This window comes from Acinonyx jubatus, chromosome A2 (assembly GCF_027475565.1).
Source record: "Acinonyx jubatus isolate Ajub_Pintada_27869175 chromosome A2, VMU_Ajub_asm_v1.0, whole genome shotgun sequence".
Taxonomy (NCBI): domain Eukaryota; kingdom Metazoa; phylum Chordata; class Mammalia; order Carnivora; family Felidae; genus Acinonyx; species Acinonyx jubatus.
The window spans coordinates 112339357-112356566 of NC_069383.1; the positions used below are offsets into that span (position 1 = coordinate 112339357).

The window sequence follows — 17210 nt, forward strand, 5'->3', positions numbered from 1 at the left end:
AGTGAAAAAATACTAATCAGTGCTATTTAAATACACTTTATTTTATAAAACAGTAACAATAAATGATATAAATTATTAATATATAACAAATTATATATATAATTCTGAGAAAAGAGTAAGCTTAATTAAAAAGGAATGAGAAGGTAGATGCAAACTTAAGAAGCTTATGAAGGGAAAGTCTGAAGCTAGCATCCCAGTTCTCTGTTAAGGTTAATATCACTTCAGAGCTCACTGTATCATTTTCCTCTTTATGGGTGAATTTAGAAAAAGCGTATACCTAGGGCGCCTGGGTGGCTCAGTTAAGTGTCCGACTTCGGCCCAGGTCATGATCTCATGGTTCGTGAGTTCGAGCCCCGCGTCAGGCTCTGGGCTGACAGCTCAGAGCCTGGAGCCTGCTCCAGATTCTGTGTCTCCCTCCCTCTCTCTGCCCCTCCCTAGCGCGTGCGCACGCGCGTTCTCTCTCTGTCTCTCTCTGTCAAAAATAAACGTTAAAAAAATTTTTAAAAAATATACCTTTATTAGGCTGCTGTTAGGGAAGTTTTGTGGGTTATTTACAGTATTGTATGGGCAGAGAGGAGAATTTTTTTGTAATGCCTGGCTCGATCTGGGAAATACAGAAAAGAGGAAAGGGTTGGGCAAGCAGGCAGCGTAGAAGGGGGAAGTAGGGTTACTCTTCCTGGTAATTCCCTCTCTTTGGTGGCTAAGAGCCCAAGTATTGGGAGGATTTCACACTGAAAAGGCTAAGCCATCTTGATAGAATCATGGTTTCCAGGTTTACGTATGGATTTTCCATGCAACGGAATTGGATCGCTGTGGGCAAAGGACAAGGGAAAGGCATTGCCTGTCACCTTTCCTCTGTACTGGAGGCCCCATGTAGCACTGCCCCAGCTGCTTTCTTTGTCTCCAGGCTGGCACCTCAGGAGCAGAAAGAGCTTTAGAATGCTGTCCCTCTTGGCCCATATTTCCACAGGTGGAATGGGGACAGAGACTGCCCAAAGGACTTCCCAACCAAGGCCATCTCTGGAAGAGGCACAGAGAGCTCAGTGCCTGCTGCTGTCTGGAGTTCATCTTTGAATTAGCTCACCCATTCTTTCTCATTCCCAATCTCATTCTTAAAGTTATTAAAATATTAATATAGATTTAGAGCTTGTGGATTTAGAGCAGGGTATATAAGTAAGGGATTCTGCCTCCTTGGTAAATCACAGCAGGATATCATCCAGCTGTGTTCATATGAAAGGGAGATTTCTAAGATTGAATTAGTTGAGTAAAACCTGAAAGGAATATTATTCTCCCAGAGGGGAAGGAATGAGGTGGTGGGAGGAGTAGTTCTTGTTACTGACCACCAGGTGGTGCCCTTAGGCCAGGATCAGTAGGTGGAGATGAGGGGATAACTGTCCTACTGACAGGATGTTAATAAATACAGCATGACTTGAGAAGTAACAGGAGATCATTACGATATGAGCTAGATTGAGTACAGTGACTGTGATATAGTAGTAGGTGCTCTTTGTAAATATTGAACTGAAATGATAATTGTGGAAATGGAATAGATAATAGAAGAGTAGGTAGGATTTAATGACGGCTAGAAAAAAATTAATGGCAAACAAAATTTAAAACCTGAAGATTTGTTTGGGAGAAGTTGTAAGACAGTGCCCATTTTCCCACAAAGCAGCTGAAAAATTATAATTTTTTTCTTTTTTAATCTTTTTTTGTCCAAGATTTTATTTAAATTCAAGTTATTAGTTAACATATAGTTTAGCATTGGTTTCAGGGGTAGAATTCAGTGATTCTGGAAAATTACAGTTTTTGCTGAACACCAATTGATATTGCTGTTTTCTATGTATTTAGTATCAGGCAAAGGGAATATTTTATTTCCTGTCAAGGGAATACTATGAGCTTGGAAAAGTGGGGTTAAATCAGAGATGGAGATGTATTTGGCTTTTGAGTTGTTTTCTGTTAAAGATACTTTACAGAGCATAACTTAGTTGCCAAAATAAAGAACTTTTAGATTTATTAACCCTCATTTAGAGGTTTAAAATGTGTATGTTTCCTTTATTATAGTATTTTATGTAGTGGCCCAAAAGATGTTTTGATTATCCATAGTGATCTTAGGTTGACATTTAATATGGTTGTCATAAGAATGAAGGTACAGGTAAGGTGTTCTTGAACTTAGTAAATTTGATTTTGCAAAGTTATCATCATAGGGTCCCTTCTAAAAGTTTTTTTGTTCATTTGTTTTAATCTGAGTTACATTCCTATGTTTGGAACAGCAGCTTTTGTGATGAAGGCTCAACATAATACAAAGTTGTGTTCACTCTTTAAGTTAAATCTAACCTCTTTTGCCTTTACATTACAAAATAATTAGACCTTTAAAGGAATATGTGACCTCACTTCTGCTTTTCCTTTTTATTCACGAGGCAATATAGCCTTGAATGTTAGTTGTGAGGGAACAGAAATTTGGCATCTAAAATCCACTACTCTTTTTGTTTGAATTGTTGAACTGTCTTCCCTTGTGACTGTTAGCTCTCAAAGACTCATAGGTAGGTAAGTAGATAGAAGGACAGACCAGGATCATGAATTATATAAGGTAATCACTAGAACAGATTGGAGTTTTTTTTCAGAAGTCATAGCAATTGACTTATTTTGATGTTACATTGTTCTGACCTGTGATCTTGTGAGTCAGCGGGAGCAGACTATATTTCACTTTGGAGTTTTCATACTTTATATTTGCATTGATTTGTGTCTCTCATTTTATATATAGATGGACTTTGAAAATACCCTTTTCCTAAGTAGAATCATTTTAGATATATAAAAGATGTTTGATTTTAAAAATTAATCTTATGACAAGTCTCTTTGCAAAAAGAATTAGCAAGGATTTATTGGTTTAGATATTATAAAAATATTCATATCTGCTGCCAAAGATCAAGTCAAATATTTAATTAATTTGAGAGAGGGAGGAGGGGAGGAAGAGAGTACATGTGCATGAGTGGGGGAGAGGAGCTGAGGGAGAGAGAGGGGGAATCCCAAGCAGGCTCCAAGCTCAGCACAGAGCCTGACACAGGGCTCAATCTCACAATCCTGGGACCATGACTGGAGTTGAAATCAGGAGTTGGACACTCAACCAGCTGAGCCAGCCAGGCATTCTTCAAGTAAAATATTTATTAAGATCTGACAAATATATTTTATTTTATCATAGTAACATCTTACTGGGGTAAGGAGCCCTGACTCAGATTGCACAATTGTAATACTGAGGAAGTTAAGAATTCAGAAACTTTGGGTTACAAAATGAGCCACTTTGTGACACATTAATTTCCAGCCAATAGATCCCTCTCTGTTGCTAAGTGATTAGCAAGACTCATAGACTGCTGAGCTTTAGGGACAGTCCTAATCAAACTCCTCATTTTACAGTTCATTTTTACAGGTCTGAAGATCTTAAAACTTGCTTGAGGTTATACAGCTAATGAGTGATACCAGCTCCAGATCCCTGGATTCCTTCTGATTCTGTGTTTAGGGTTTTTGCCTTTTTATCCTGTTGATCATGTTAGAAAATTGAAGAATAACAGTTTTGTCAAGCAGGAGAAAGGAAAAGGTGAAAAGAAAGTTTTTTCTTTTTCAAGATATTGGTGACTAGATCAGCTTGTTTGAATGAGGGCAGAAATCTAAGAGCAGTGACAAAAACTGATTTCATTACTACCTTTTCGGTTTCTTTTTTTTTTTTTTAATGCTTATTTATTTATTTTGAGAAAGAGAGAGAGTGTGAACAGGGGGAGGGGCAGAGAGAGAAGAGAGATAGACTCCCAAGCAGGCTCTGTTCTGTCATTGCGGAGCCTGACTCACACAGCCTCGATCTCAGGAACCTGGGAGATGTTTACCTGAGCTGAAATTAAGAGTCTGATGCTTAACCAACTGAACCACCCAAGCACCCCCTACCTGTTGGATTTCTTATGTTATTACTTTTAAATAATTCTTGTCTTCTTTTTCAGATGAGTAGCAATAGAAATAAAATTATAATGATTCCTTAGAGTTACCTTAATACTGTTCATCGTTAAAATATGAGCAGTGACATTCTGGATTCTCATATATCTAAAAAAATATAAGAAAGAGTAATTAATTATTTACAGGGCCCTAAAATAAGGCCTTTTCTATTTACTGAGATAACCAGTTAACCATACAGTCTCTATGGAGCTATTTCTGCATTGTGAGGTTTGAGGGTAGGGTAGAAAAGAGAACTCATGATTGTAGTCTCACGTTAACCACAAAATAATGTTGGAGAATTATAGCTAAGAAAGGGGGATGAAGGTAAGAACCATCCCTCCGTCATCTTTCTTATTGCTTTAAAATACCAAGAAACCTGCCCTGAGAATACTGAATTTCAGTGACTCATTCAGTGATTGAGAATCTTTTCCACATGGTTGTCCGTGATATTTGCAAGAATGTTTTGTGGAAATGAATTTGTTTTAATAGTATTATTTAGGATTGTACTCAGCTTATCAAGTATCTATACAAGACCTTTTTCATGTATATAATGTAATTTATATTGCATGTCAGCTTTTTGAAGTAGGTCTGATCTCCTGGTTTTGTTTTGTTTTGTTTTGTTTATAAAGTAATTAGGGCTAGGCAAAATTTCAAACTTGCCTAAGACCAGAGAGCTAGTACATAGCTAAGTCTAATTTTTTTGCTCATTTGATTATAGCACATATGGCTCAATAGTGTACATTTTTATCATGTACTTAATGTGAGCAGTGTGATATAAAGGCAGAGGGTATAGAAGATCTTAGAAGGACCTAGACTGCCAAAAAGTTGGTTAACCTTCCAAGTCTTTGGAATATCCATCTAAGGAGACTAATTTTCCTAAAACACCTAAGGGAAAAAAAAAAACAAAAAATCAATTGGTCTTAGAAATCTAAAGTAATATTTGAAGCTTGATAATTAACTCTTATAGTAGAAATGAATAAAGTAGAAATTTAGATAGAAGAATAGAAGTTTCCCATTACTTTCCATATCCACTGTCAAAAGGCCACAGTGAAATTGTTGTAATTCCAGAAGTCACCACCTCCAGAGTCTAACCTCTGAACAGTACCTGAAAGTAGGAAATGCAAGGTTATTTATTTATCTTTGCTTCAGGTAATCTAACTGGCAGATAATGTGACAGTAGCAATGATTCTTTTTAATTCTGTGTTTTTGGTGTTGCTTCTCCTGCCAAGTTGCTACAACTATCTGAGGGGTAAGACAAGAATTCTGGAGCATTGTACGAAAGAAAGTTCCACTTATCTTTTTGAACCTTTCATTAACACAATATCTTAGGTTGGAAGGGACTTCTATAGTCATTTTATTCATCTCTGTAACATTCTTCCCAAGTGGTTATCTGGCTTCTCAAAATCTCCCAAAGAAGCCCATTCTACCAGGCATGCCTCTGTTAGACAAATCTAACATATTAAACTGGAATCTGTATTAAATTGCATTGCTTCAGTTAGGGCCAGTCACAGTATGTAATGCCTCTGCAGGCATGAATTTCTTTCATAATGTGTGTTTCTGAATAATCCCTTCTCTAGGCTAATAATCTCTAGTCTTTGGGATATTTTTTTTCTTTCTTTCTTTTTTAAATGCTTATTTATTTATTTTGCGGGGGGGCGGCGGGGGTGGCAAGAATCCTGAGCAGGCTGCATGCTGTCAGTGCAGAGCCCAACATGGGACTCAAACTCATGAACCCAGAGATCATGACCTAAGCCGAAATCAAGAGTCGGACTCTTAACCTAATGAGCCATGCAGGCTCTCTTTCTATTTCTTAATTCAACAAATATTTATTGATCCAGGCATTCTAAATGCTAGAATGCAATAATGAATCTTTACTATAAACACTGTACTGTGAAATATTACTGTCTCTGTTTTATTTATAAGTGAGGAAAACAGAAGATTGAGGTTGAAGTGACTTACCAAGTTCACACAATTGGTTAGAAATTTACTGGATGTCAGAACCATGCGTAGCTCCAAAAGTCATGCTTTGACCACTACTCTGTTGTTGTGGGTCTTGGCAAGAATAATCACATATAAGCCTAGAGTAGATAAGTTCAAGAAGAAGGTTGGCCTAAAAGAATGGCTTAAAAGTACTTCCTAGGTATGAGATTACGGGGATTCTTGGGATGCTAGATGAATTTGGAGTCTTCCTGGGCTCCATTGGAAAACTACACATCAAGTAAATTCTTGACAGTCACAGATATAAATTTGTGGTTTCAGCAATTCACTAAGGACCTCAGAGGTCCATGACAAATAGGGAATGCTTCACAAATTTCAATGTCATCCTTGTGCATGGGCCATGCTAATCACTTGTATTGTTCCACTTTTGTATATATGCTGCTGAAGCAAGCATGGGGCTGTTCTTGCACATCATAATTTGGAATATTTAGTCATATTGGTCCATCAGCTCTTGATTATTCCACTTCTTCTGTATTCTTCTTAAATGGTGGTGTGCAGAACACAATATCCAGATATGTATTTAGCAGGGACTAGAGCTGAGCTATCACTTCCCTAATTCTAAGGTGCTGTCCTGTTCTTTCAATATACACAACTCCATTTTGAAATTGTTTTTCCTTTTTACAATGTGACTTTTTTTCATAATTTTAATTTTCATTTGGTGAAATTCATAGAATTTAATTCAGCACAATTGAAATTTTTATAGATAGTGCTTTAAAAATACAGATGCTTAGTAATTTTGAGAATGTTAGAAAAGAACACTTTTTTGAAAAACTTATCTGTTTCTAAAATATTTGCTTTTAAGACTAAAATGCTTTCAAATTATATCTTCTTTTAATACAGTATTAAGGGTGGAGAATGTCACTTAATATTTCCTACCTTCAGCACCTAATTTTTCTTATTTTATATTTGTAGTATTATTTAATGTATGGCTGTATTTTTGTGACATTTTTAAAAATCCAGTCATTTATTATACTTAGATCTTCAGGTACATTTGTTTTTTAATCAGTGCTCAGTTCTTTTTCGTAAGGTGTTTTCTTTAATGTCTGGTGATACTTGAAATCCAAAGAGGTTTTGTCTTAAAAAAAAAAAAAAAAAAAGAATTTCTAGCTCGAAATTCAGCTTACTAAGGTAAAAGAAGTCTCTGGGATTGCAATAAATTATCTCCCAGGAAATCAGATGTGATGACAGAGGAGTGGTCTGGGTCTGTAGGGGCCTAAGAAGAAAAAGTTATTGTAGTTGTTGTTAGCCATTTATTTCTTTTTAGGATGGTAAGATAGAAAATGTTGTTTCTCTAGCATATTTGTGTTATGATGTTTCTATACTTCACATAGATTAAAAAAAATTAAAATTTTTTTTAATGTTTGTTTATTTTAGAGAGAGAGAGAGAGTGCAAACAGGGGAGGGGCAGACAGAGAGGGAGACACAGAATCTGAAGCAGGCTCCAGGCTCTCAGCTGTCAGCACGGAGCCTGACGCAGAGCTCAAACCCACTAACTGTGAGATCATGACCTGAGCCGGAGTTGGACGGATGCTCAACTGACTGAGCCACCGAGGTGCCCCTAAAAAAAATTTTTTTTTGTATTTATTTTTGAGAGAGAGGGACAAGGCGAGCAGGGGAGGGACAGAGAGAGAGGGAAACACAGAAGGCTCCAGAGCTTGCCACAGGGCTTGATCCCACAGACTGCAAGATCATGACCTGAGCTGAAGTAGGCACTTAACCAACTGAGCCACCCAGGTGCCCCTATATTTTTTAAAAGTAGTATTAGCACTTTCATTGAGGCTGTTAGAAAAATTTCATTCTACAGTGCAGAGTTGCAATCTTGAAAGCAATATTTGACATTTGAATATTGCTTTCCTGGTTTGGATGTGAATTTTTTTAATTGGAGAGAAATTCTCATATTTGATTTCTGAGCCAGAGTCTTAATCAGATGTTGACAATTTAATTTGAACATAAATCTTTTTAGCAAGTATCAGTAGCAGGGAATTAATTAATTTCCTGGCTTACTTGAGAAAGATGTCACTAGAAAGCTTTATTTATGATTTCTAAAGGCCCTCTGCTGATACCTTCTGGTATTGCTGAAAGTATGTTAGTTGAAATAACATGCCAATTGTTCTGCATTACACCAATGCTTCTTACTGCCTGCAGTGTGTTTTAAACACGGTTTTCTTGGTTATTCCTAATATAATTCCACCGTCTTATTTTTAATTACCAGCCAGGTTATGGGACTAATTCTTTTGTTTTTATTGAAGTATAATTGACATATGATATCCTGTTAGTTTTAGATGCACATCATAGAGGTTTGATATTTTCATACATAATGAAATGATCCCTATAATAAGTCTAGTTACCATCTGTCATCATGCAGAGTTACTATAATATTATTGGCTATATTCCCTATAGCCCTATAGAGGGGATTGTACCTCTTAATCCCCTTCATCTGGTTTGCCTACCCTCAACCCTTTCCCCTCTGGTAGCCTACAGTTTGTTTTCTGTATCTGTGAACCAGTTGCTGTTTTGTTTGTTTTGTTTTTTAGATTCTACATAGAATTAAAATCATATGGTATTTGTCTGTCAGTCTTATTTCACTTAGCATAATATCCACTGGGTCTATTCGTGTTGGTGCAAATGGTAATTCCACGACCTAATGTTAAAAAAAAATAATAAAAGAAAGGCCATTAACTGTCAAGAGTAGTGAGTGGCTTCCAAATTATTTTGCCCACCCACACCTTTAGCATGTCTCCAATATTTTTATGTTTTAAATTGTACAAATAAAATTGTTTCTATAAATTACATACATCATATAATATAAAAATTAAATTAAAAGGATGAGATAGGGGCGCCTGGGTGGCTCAGTCGGTTGAACGTCCTACTTTGGCTCAGATCATGATCTTGCAGTCCGTGAGTTCGGGCCCGGTGTCAGGCTCTGTGCTGACAGCTCAGGGCCTGGAGCCTGCTTTGAATTCTGGGTCTCCCTCTCTCTTTGCCCCTCCCCCACTCATGCTCTGTCTCTCTCTGTGTCAAAAATAAATAAATATTAACAAAGTTTTTTTAAAAAATGATGAGATAAAAGTACAAACGGAAGTTACAATGTTTTCTTACCACAGTCCATTGGATTGTCTTGCATACATACTCAGGTGCATGTATATGAAAAGCATTTATATATACCTTAGGAATGTGATGCTAACCATAATATAAGAACAGATTTTACAACAGAACTGTCAGTTTTGAGGTAGGTTGCCTGGGGAAGATCAGGCAAAAGCTGGAGAACCACACACACATCATGCATGTTGTAGGACATATCCATGACTCCAGTTGAGAGTTGGACTAAACAACCTCTGATACTCCTGAATTCTATGACTATAGATAGGAATTCATAGATGGAGCACTTACATTTAAAACACTGTAGGAAACTTAGGCTGTGAATCTGGAACAGGACTAAACAGGAAATTGTTCAACTTCTTCACCCAAACCTGCTCAGAACTTCTGTCTTTAGAATTTTGGGGTGCCTGGGTGACTCAGTTGGTTGAGCGTCTGACTTTGGCTCAGGTCTTGATCTCACAGTTTGTGGATTTGAGCCCCATGTTGGGCTCTGTGCTGACAGCTCAGAGCCTGGAGCCTGCTTCGGATTCTGTGTCTCCCTCTCTCTCTGTCCCTCCCCTGCTCACGCTCTATCTCTCTCTCAAAAATAAATAAACATTAAAAAATTTTTTTTTAATTTGATGATTTCTGGGGTGCTTGGGTGGCTCACTCAGTTAAGCTTCCAACTCTTGATTTTGGCTCAGGTCTTGATCTCATGATTTATGAGTGCCAAGCTCTGTCCTGATAGCTTGGAGCCTGGAGCCTGCTTGAGATTCTCTTTCTCCCTCTCTCTGCCCCTACCCCGCTCGTGCTCTCTCCATTTCTCTCTCTCGAAATAAATAAACTTAAAAAAATTTTTTTATGGTTTCTGCTTCACAAGCTATCTCCACATAGGAAAAAGTTTTAAGTTTTCTTGTAATATCCTGACTATATAGGAGAATAAATCTGTAAGTAAGGAATTCCAACAATGAACTTTATCAACAGAGTTTTACTCTGCTTTAGTATACCAAATAAAAGGAGAGAGGCAGGGAGAAAACATGAAAGCAAGTTAAGGATGAACCATTATTTTAAAGCGTATAGTATCACAGTCCCTCTAAAATCTGTAAGTTACTAAAATAAATCTATAAGTACTGTTTCACTAAGAATAAGTAATTCTGGGGGCGCCTGGGTGGCTCAGTCGGTTAGGCATCCAAATTCAGCTCAGGTCATGATCTCACGGTTCGTGAGTTTGAGCCCTGTGTCTGGCTCTGGGCTGACAGCTTGGAGCCTGGAGCCTGCTTTGGATTCTGTGTCTCCCTCTTTCTCTGACCCTTCCCCACTGTGCTCTGTCTCTCTCTCAAAAATAAGTAAACATTAAAAAAAAATTTTTTTTTAAAGAATAATTTATTCTGCGATGTAATTGAGTAGCTTCACTTTTTTAAGCTCAAAATTGTATTGCCTTCAAAACAAAACTTTAGCATCCATCTGCCCTTTTTCTTTTTTCTTTTTTCTTTATGGCGAGGGGATGGTTTTGTGAAATCCAGCTAGCAAAGATAAGCCAGCAATAAGCTTACAGCTTTTTCACTGTACTTGATTTGAGTATTGTGGATGTGACTATAGTGCTACAGAGCACCTACTTAAGTTTCTTTGTTGTGGTAGTGATTTTCTTCTTTCCTGGTTGATGTAATACCCTGTTCTGTGTCATTGCTCACAGAGAGGCAGAAGCCCTTGTGCTTCAATGCATCTAAGAGTGTCTAGCATCATTAGAACTTGAGATTTTTTTTTTAAATTTCTAATCCTGCGTTTGTTGAGAAGATTTCCATCTTAGTAGCACTTTTTTTTTTTTATAAATTTTTTTTTTTCAACGTTTATTTATTTTTGGGACAGAGAGAGACAGAGCATGAACGGGGGAGGGGCAGAGAGAGAGGGAGACACAGTATCGGAAACAGGCTCCAGGCTCTGAGCCATCAGCCCAGAGCCTGACGCGGGGCTCGAACTCACGGACCGCGAGATCGTGACCTGGCTGAAGTCGGACGCTTAACCGACTGCGCCACCCAGGCGCCCCGCACTTTTTTTTTTAAAGTATAAAAGACACAAAATGAAAGGCCATTGGATGGCCTGTGGGATGTTCTTTGGGAGATGTTTTCTACAATTTTAGTGAAATAGAAGCTTATTAGAATATGATACAATCTTAGGGAGCATACACTTGGTTTATTAATAAAAGCCTCATATGTTAAGCAGCTATGCAAATACACAAATAACCACCATCTTTTAGTGTAGAAGTAGAATATCTTAAACATTGTTTTCTGGCTTTAGCTCACTGGAGGTTTTCCAACAACATTTAACTTGTTTTCAAACGATTGTAGATTGTGCAGGACACAACTATACATTCTTCTGGGTTAAAGAACAGTGTCTACGTTTTATACTGCTTGGAACTGTTGTCTGCTACAAAAATGCAGAACAGCTGAAGAAAACAATCTACCCATTTTGTTATTGCAACTGATTGTTTATTAGTGGAAATATTTCTTTGATAAATTTCTTTCCATTTTCCATATTCCTTGGGTGTCACAAATTGTCTTTACAAGATTTGTGATGAGTTATACCAAACATTGAATCAAATTAAGTTTAAACAGATAAATACTCGTGAGGTTAATATATTCTTCTTAGGAATGTTCCTCCAGAGGGCCTTTGCAAATAAGGTGATCTTGCTTGAGTTTCTTGGTAGAAAGATGGAATCCAGGCTATTTTCTGTTGTTAGAAGTTTAGCTTTGTGAGAATGGGAATAAAGGTTTTATGATCTGATTATAGCTCAGGAGAATTTAGGCCATAGTATAAATTACCTGCCTTCGGTCTACATACTGGTTTGGGATGTATATCCTTTTTTTAAAAAATTTTTTTGCTCCTACTGCTATGTCATTATCTTTTGTTGCATTTGGGTGCAGAGATTTTTGGATTGGTACAGAAATCCAAGACAAGCTTGACTTTTGCTTCTTGTTTTCATCATTATAAGGATTTGTAGTTCTAGTATTTTACTAAATAAAATCAATTGAATAAACAGTTTTCTTATTTAGATGAGTCACACTTTGTCACATACAGACTAAGTTTACCAAATATGCAGTTTAACCAAATAGTTATTTTTTCCTTTTTTAGTGGGATTTACCTAATAATTAGGTTTAAAAAAAATAGCTGCCATTGAAACTGGCAAAAAGAAAAAAAATCTTTGCAAAAGCAATTGATGTTTTATATAAAGAAAAAACACTCCTGTATGTCTCTTCTTTACTATAGTACACAGTACACTTCACTTCTGATTAACAGATGTGTGGGTTTTTTCCCCTCACACCAAGCACTTCTTTGCAGTATCTGCTGGGTGTCCTACAGTTTAATGCAATAATGACCCTATCTGAGAAGATAGCTTCATATCCCACAGTTTAAGGGCATAGACCCACAAGACTGCTTCCCCTCCCTGTTTAGCTGCCACTGGCAAGTCCAGGTTTTGACCAGCTGACTACAGATCAAATGATCCCACGACCTACTCCTTGGGTTCCATAAATTTGCTAGAGTGGCTCGGAGAACTCATGAAAATATTTTACTTACTGTATTAGAGGTTTATTATAAAAGGGTATAACTCCAGAATGGCCAAGAGATGCAAAGGGCAGTTATGTGTGAAGAGGGGCAGAGCTTCCGTGCCTTCTGGGTGTGTCACTCTCCCAGGACTTCCCATCTGTTCACCAACCTAGAAATTCTCAGAACCCCATGGGTTAGGGATTTTTGTGGAAGCTTGATTACATAGATATGGTTGATCAGATCACAATCTCCAAGCCCTCCTTACTCCTTGGAGATGAGGGAGTGTGGGGCTGAAAGTTCCAAGTCTGAGCACATGGTTGGTTCCTCTGGCAACCAGCTCCCATCCTAAGTTAAGTGGAGGCATTCCATAAGACACCTCCTTAACATAAAATCAGGTATGGTTGATGGGTGCCTGGCTGGCTCAGTTGGTTATGCATCTGACTCTTGATTTCGGCTCAGGTCATCATCTCACTATGGGTTCGAGTCCCATGTTGGGCTCCACGCTGACAGCGCAGAGCCTGCTTGGGATTCTCTCTCCCCTCTCTCTCTGCCCCTTCCGAGTTCATTCGTTCTCTCTCTCTCTCTCTCTCTCTCTCTCTCTCTCTCTCTCAAAAATAAACTTAAAAAAAAATCAGATGTGGTTGAACAGGGTGAGGAGGTTGTTATGAGTAATACAACACTCATTTCACCTTTATGCTCTGAAGCTATTTCAGGATCTAAGGACAAAAGACCGAATATTATAACAAAAGATGCTCCCTTTGCTGTTAATATGCAGGAAATTCCAAGAGTTTTGGGATCTATTAGCAAGAACTGTGGATAGAAGACCACAAAATATTACAGATCACAATATCATATGCTAAGTGTGAAAATGTCAAAGCCATTCTTTTTGATTGAATGTTTTAAGTCTATTTTTCTTAAGGAAAAAGAGAGACTTTCTCCTTAAAGATTGGAATGCTTGTGATTTTTTTCTTCCCATTAGTTTATTTCTCTTATCATTCATTGTCTGTAGCTTTACAATTCTGTATTGTCCTAGTACTGCTTTTGAAATTACAGCTGGAAACTCTGAAAAGCATTTTCACAAAGGAAGACTGAATTGTGACCTTAGACCAACAGTAAGCTACAGGAACAAATGAAATTAAGAAATTAATATTATTTCAGATATGTTTCTTTGTCCTTAGTCTTTCAGAGAATTGTTGAAACCAAGAATTTAAAAGTCATCTCTTTGCTTTTCAATGTAATTAGAACTATAAAACATTCTACCTGCTTATAAATCTGCTTAAATTTTTTGTGAAGGAGTTTCCGTAGACTGATATACTACCATTTTTCAGATTTTCAGAGTTCTCAAAAACAAATGTTTTCTTCACCGTATGTAACACAGGGAAACTTTATTTTAACCTTTATGTTTATCACATAAAACATTAAAAAAAAAAGAAACCACTACAGGGTTCTAATAACCAGAACTCTATATTCTATTTCTTTTTTTTCCTCAGGCAATCATTTTTATCCTGGAATTTATTTCAATATTTTCTAAATAGCATGCTTATGTCTTTTTTTTTCTCTTGTAGATAGTATCTGTTGATTGCCTATAAGAAGATGATGATTAAGTTCTTTTCTCTCTGCCCACATTTTATTAAAATTTTAGTTAAATTTTGATACTGTTTACATATGCCAATGTAAATATTTTTACAAGGTTGGGGGATGGAAATTTTTCCTCTGTCCTTTGAGGTCCTTTTGGCTGGTATAAGGCAGATTAACAGGAGAAAATCATATTTGATTACCTAACTATGGGGCTCCATAAGAATATGAGACCCATAGGAAGTCAGGCAGTTGAGGCTTATATGCTATCCAGAGCTAAAGAGAAGTTGGGTATGGGGCTGAGACTTCAAAGGAAAGATGAAAGGAATCTTCCTAGGAAGATGAAAAAGAGTGAATGTTTGGTAAACAAATGTTTGCTGGATCATACAGAAACAGTGGGGCATAGAGAGGAATTTTTTTTTTTTAACGTTTATTTATTTTTGAGACAGAGAGAGACAGAGCATGAACAGGGGAGGGTCAGAGAGAGAAGGAGACACAGAATCGGAAACAGGCTCCAGGCTCTGAGCAGTCAGCACAGAGCGCGACGCGGGGCTCGAACTCACGGACCGCGAGATCGTGACCTGAGCCGAAGTCGGAGCTTAACCGACTGAGCCACCCAGGCACCCCCTTTTCTTTCTTTTCTTTTCTTTTCTTTTTTTTTTTTTTTTTTTTGCATAGAGAGGAATTTTAACAGACTTTGCGAAGTTCTTTTCTGTCTGCCACTCCCAAGTTCAAGTTATACTATAGTTAGCTGTGGTGATAGCTCCCTTCTTGGAGCAGGTTCTCTATCTAAATTCTTTTAGGCATTTAGGGGGAAGGTCAAAGTTTCTTTGTAACCCTTCTGATTCCTTTTTTTTGTTTGTGTATTTTTTGAAAGAAAGAGAGAGCAAGCCCCGGTGAGGGGCAGAGAGAGAGGGAGAGAGAAATCCCACGCAGGCTCCACGCTGTAGCAAAGAACCCGTTGTGGGGCTTGAACTCAAGAACTGTGAGATCATGACCTGAGCCAACACCAAGAGTTGGATGCTTAACTGACTGAGCCCATGAGCCTTCTGATTCTTAAAAATAATCAGCCTAGAATCATTCACATGCTAGAGAGACACATTTTGGTGTAGCAGATTGTGCTCCCCTACAGTCCTGAAATTGACTTGGTAGATAGTTTCATCTCAGTGGATCAGTCACAGTCTTGACAATAGGTAAGTTCAGTTAAACTCATTTCAGGAGGTAGTAATGCAGGTAGACTTCCAGAGGTAGGCTTGTGTTACACCTGCAATCAGGTACTTAATAAGACATTTCTATAGGAAGAAAAGAAGAACAATAGTTAATGATTGGAACAATTATCAGCCAATTTGTAAGTTTTGAGGATAATCAGTTGAGAAGATTTCTAGATGTCAGGGTTGAAGCATCTTTTATAGTTTGAATGTCTCTAATTATGTCATTGTGTCTTCAGGCAAACTTTGTCAGTGGCCGGTATAGCAACATGTACAAAGATTGTCTAAACATGAATTATTAGGGTGAATTCTCTGAGGTTTACATCAAGTTGTTCAGTTTGGAAGACTTTAGGAAGGGCAGTTTTAGTTTTCAATGATTCTAACTCAGAAGGGTCGGAGAAAAATTAAAAACATTAGTTTGGAGAGTTGTAGCCAGACATTGGAGAAACTAGAAGAATTCAAGATCTAGTCAATTTAGAATGAACAGTATTAGAATCTAGTATCCACAAAGGTGTGCTATTGAAACATTTTTTTCTCTCTATAACCACTCTCATTTCTACCAAAGATAGCCAAGTTAAAAGTAATTTGTTTGCAAAATAAGTCTAGTTTTAGTAAATTGGCCTGGTTATTTGCATAAATGCAGCAAGAATAGCAATTGATCATATAGGCTCTTATATTTTCTTACTAATTTTTTAAATGTTTGAGAGAGTGGGGAAGGGCAGAGGGAGAGGGAATCAGAGTGTGGAGCCTGACACAGGGCTGGATCTTATGACTGCAAGATCAGGACCTGAACCAGTATCAAAAGTTGGATGCTTAACCAACTGAGCCACCCAGGTACCCCATATAGACTCTTTTTTTCTTTAAAAAAAAAAAAAAATTAACCTTTATTTTTGAGAGACAGAGTGACACAGAGCATGAGTGGGGGAGAGATAGAGACGGGGTACACAGAATCCGAAGCAGGCTCTAGGCTCTCAGCTGTCAGCACAGAGCCGGACACGGGGCTTGAGCTCATGGACCACGACATCATGACCTAAGCTGAAGTCGGCTGTCCAACCGACTGAGCCACCCCGGCGCTGCGCCCCCTTCCCTGCCCCCCCCCCTCCCCCCCCGCCATAGACTCTTTTAAATCTGCTTTGGTGAAACTGTGTATAAAGGGAACTTCAGATTGGACTTTTAACAGCCTCCAAAGGCTAAGAAACCAAGCCAAATACTTGCCATTAGACCTTGCCTACAATATAATTCCTCGCTTTTCAATGTCCCCAAAACATGTTGAGGTTCCTGTACCTTCCAGGAAGTGACCTTTTTTTATTCACCTGGGAAGGCTGCTAGGAACCTTGTAAGCAAGGTACCAGGCCAGTTTTTCCAAGGGGCTTTATTGTGTCTGTAGTCCTCCTTGGTTCCTTAAAGCTGTTTGGTCATATCTGAGTCTGCATCTTTCTCTCAAATACGACATTCCAATCAAAGTTTTGGTAGTATAACCAGTGTTTACAATTGTCTTTTGTTATAAGGAGAACAGATTCTTATTGAAATTAAGCAAATAAATATGTTGCCATAAAAATAAGAATATTCACTGAGAGTTTCTAAATTCTGGAGGGATCAGGTACAGAGAAATATATAAATGTCTCAAACATGCTTATAAAGATATAATTTACCTAATTGCTGTAAGTTTATATTTGGCTTCAGAGGAAAGGTTTCCTTATATCTGGGAAACAAGATTAAAGAGCCAACAATATTCAAACAAAAAGTTATAAAAATTATAGTTATTCTCCTCCGTTTATTTAGTCCCATAGATAACTAATTCTTTTGCTTGAATCCAGTTTTCCTGATAGTTCTGGA

At 37.7% G+C, this 17210-nt stretch overlaps 1 protein-coding gene and 1 non-coding gene across 3 annotated transcripts in view; one reads left to right on the forward strand and one right to left on the reverse strand.

Moving 5' to 3' along the window:
- The window catches only part of TMCC1 (transmembrane and coiled-coil domain family 1), a 240686-nt gene that overhangs the window by 70905 nt on the left and 152571 nt on the right, over positions 1 to 17210 (forward strand). The gene's annotated exons all lie outside the window — the stretch shown is intronic.
- LOC113594671 (U6 spliceosomal RNA) lies at positions 6261 to 6364 on the reverse strand. The gene has a single exon (XR_003415094.1). It is a non-coding gene; the product is annotated as a U6 spliceosomal RNA (small nuclear RNA).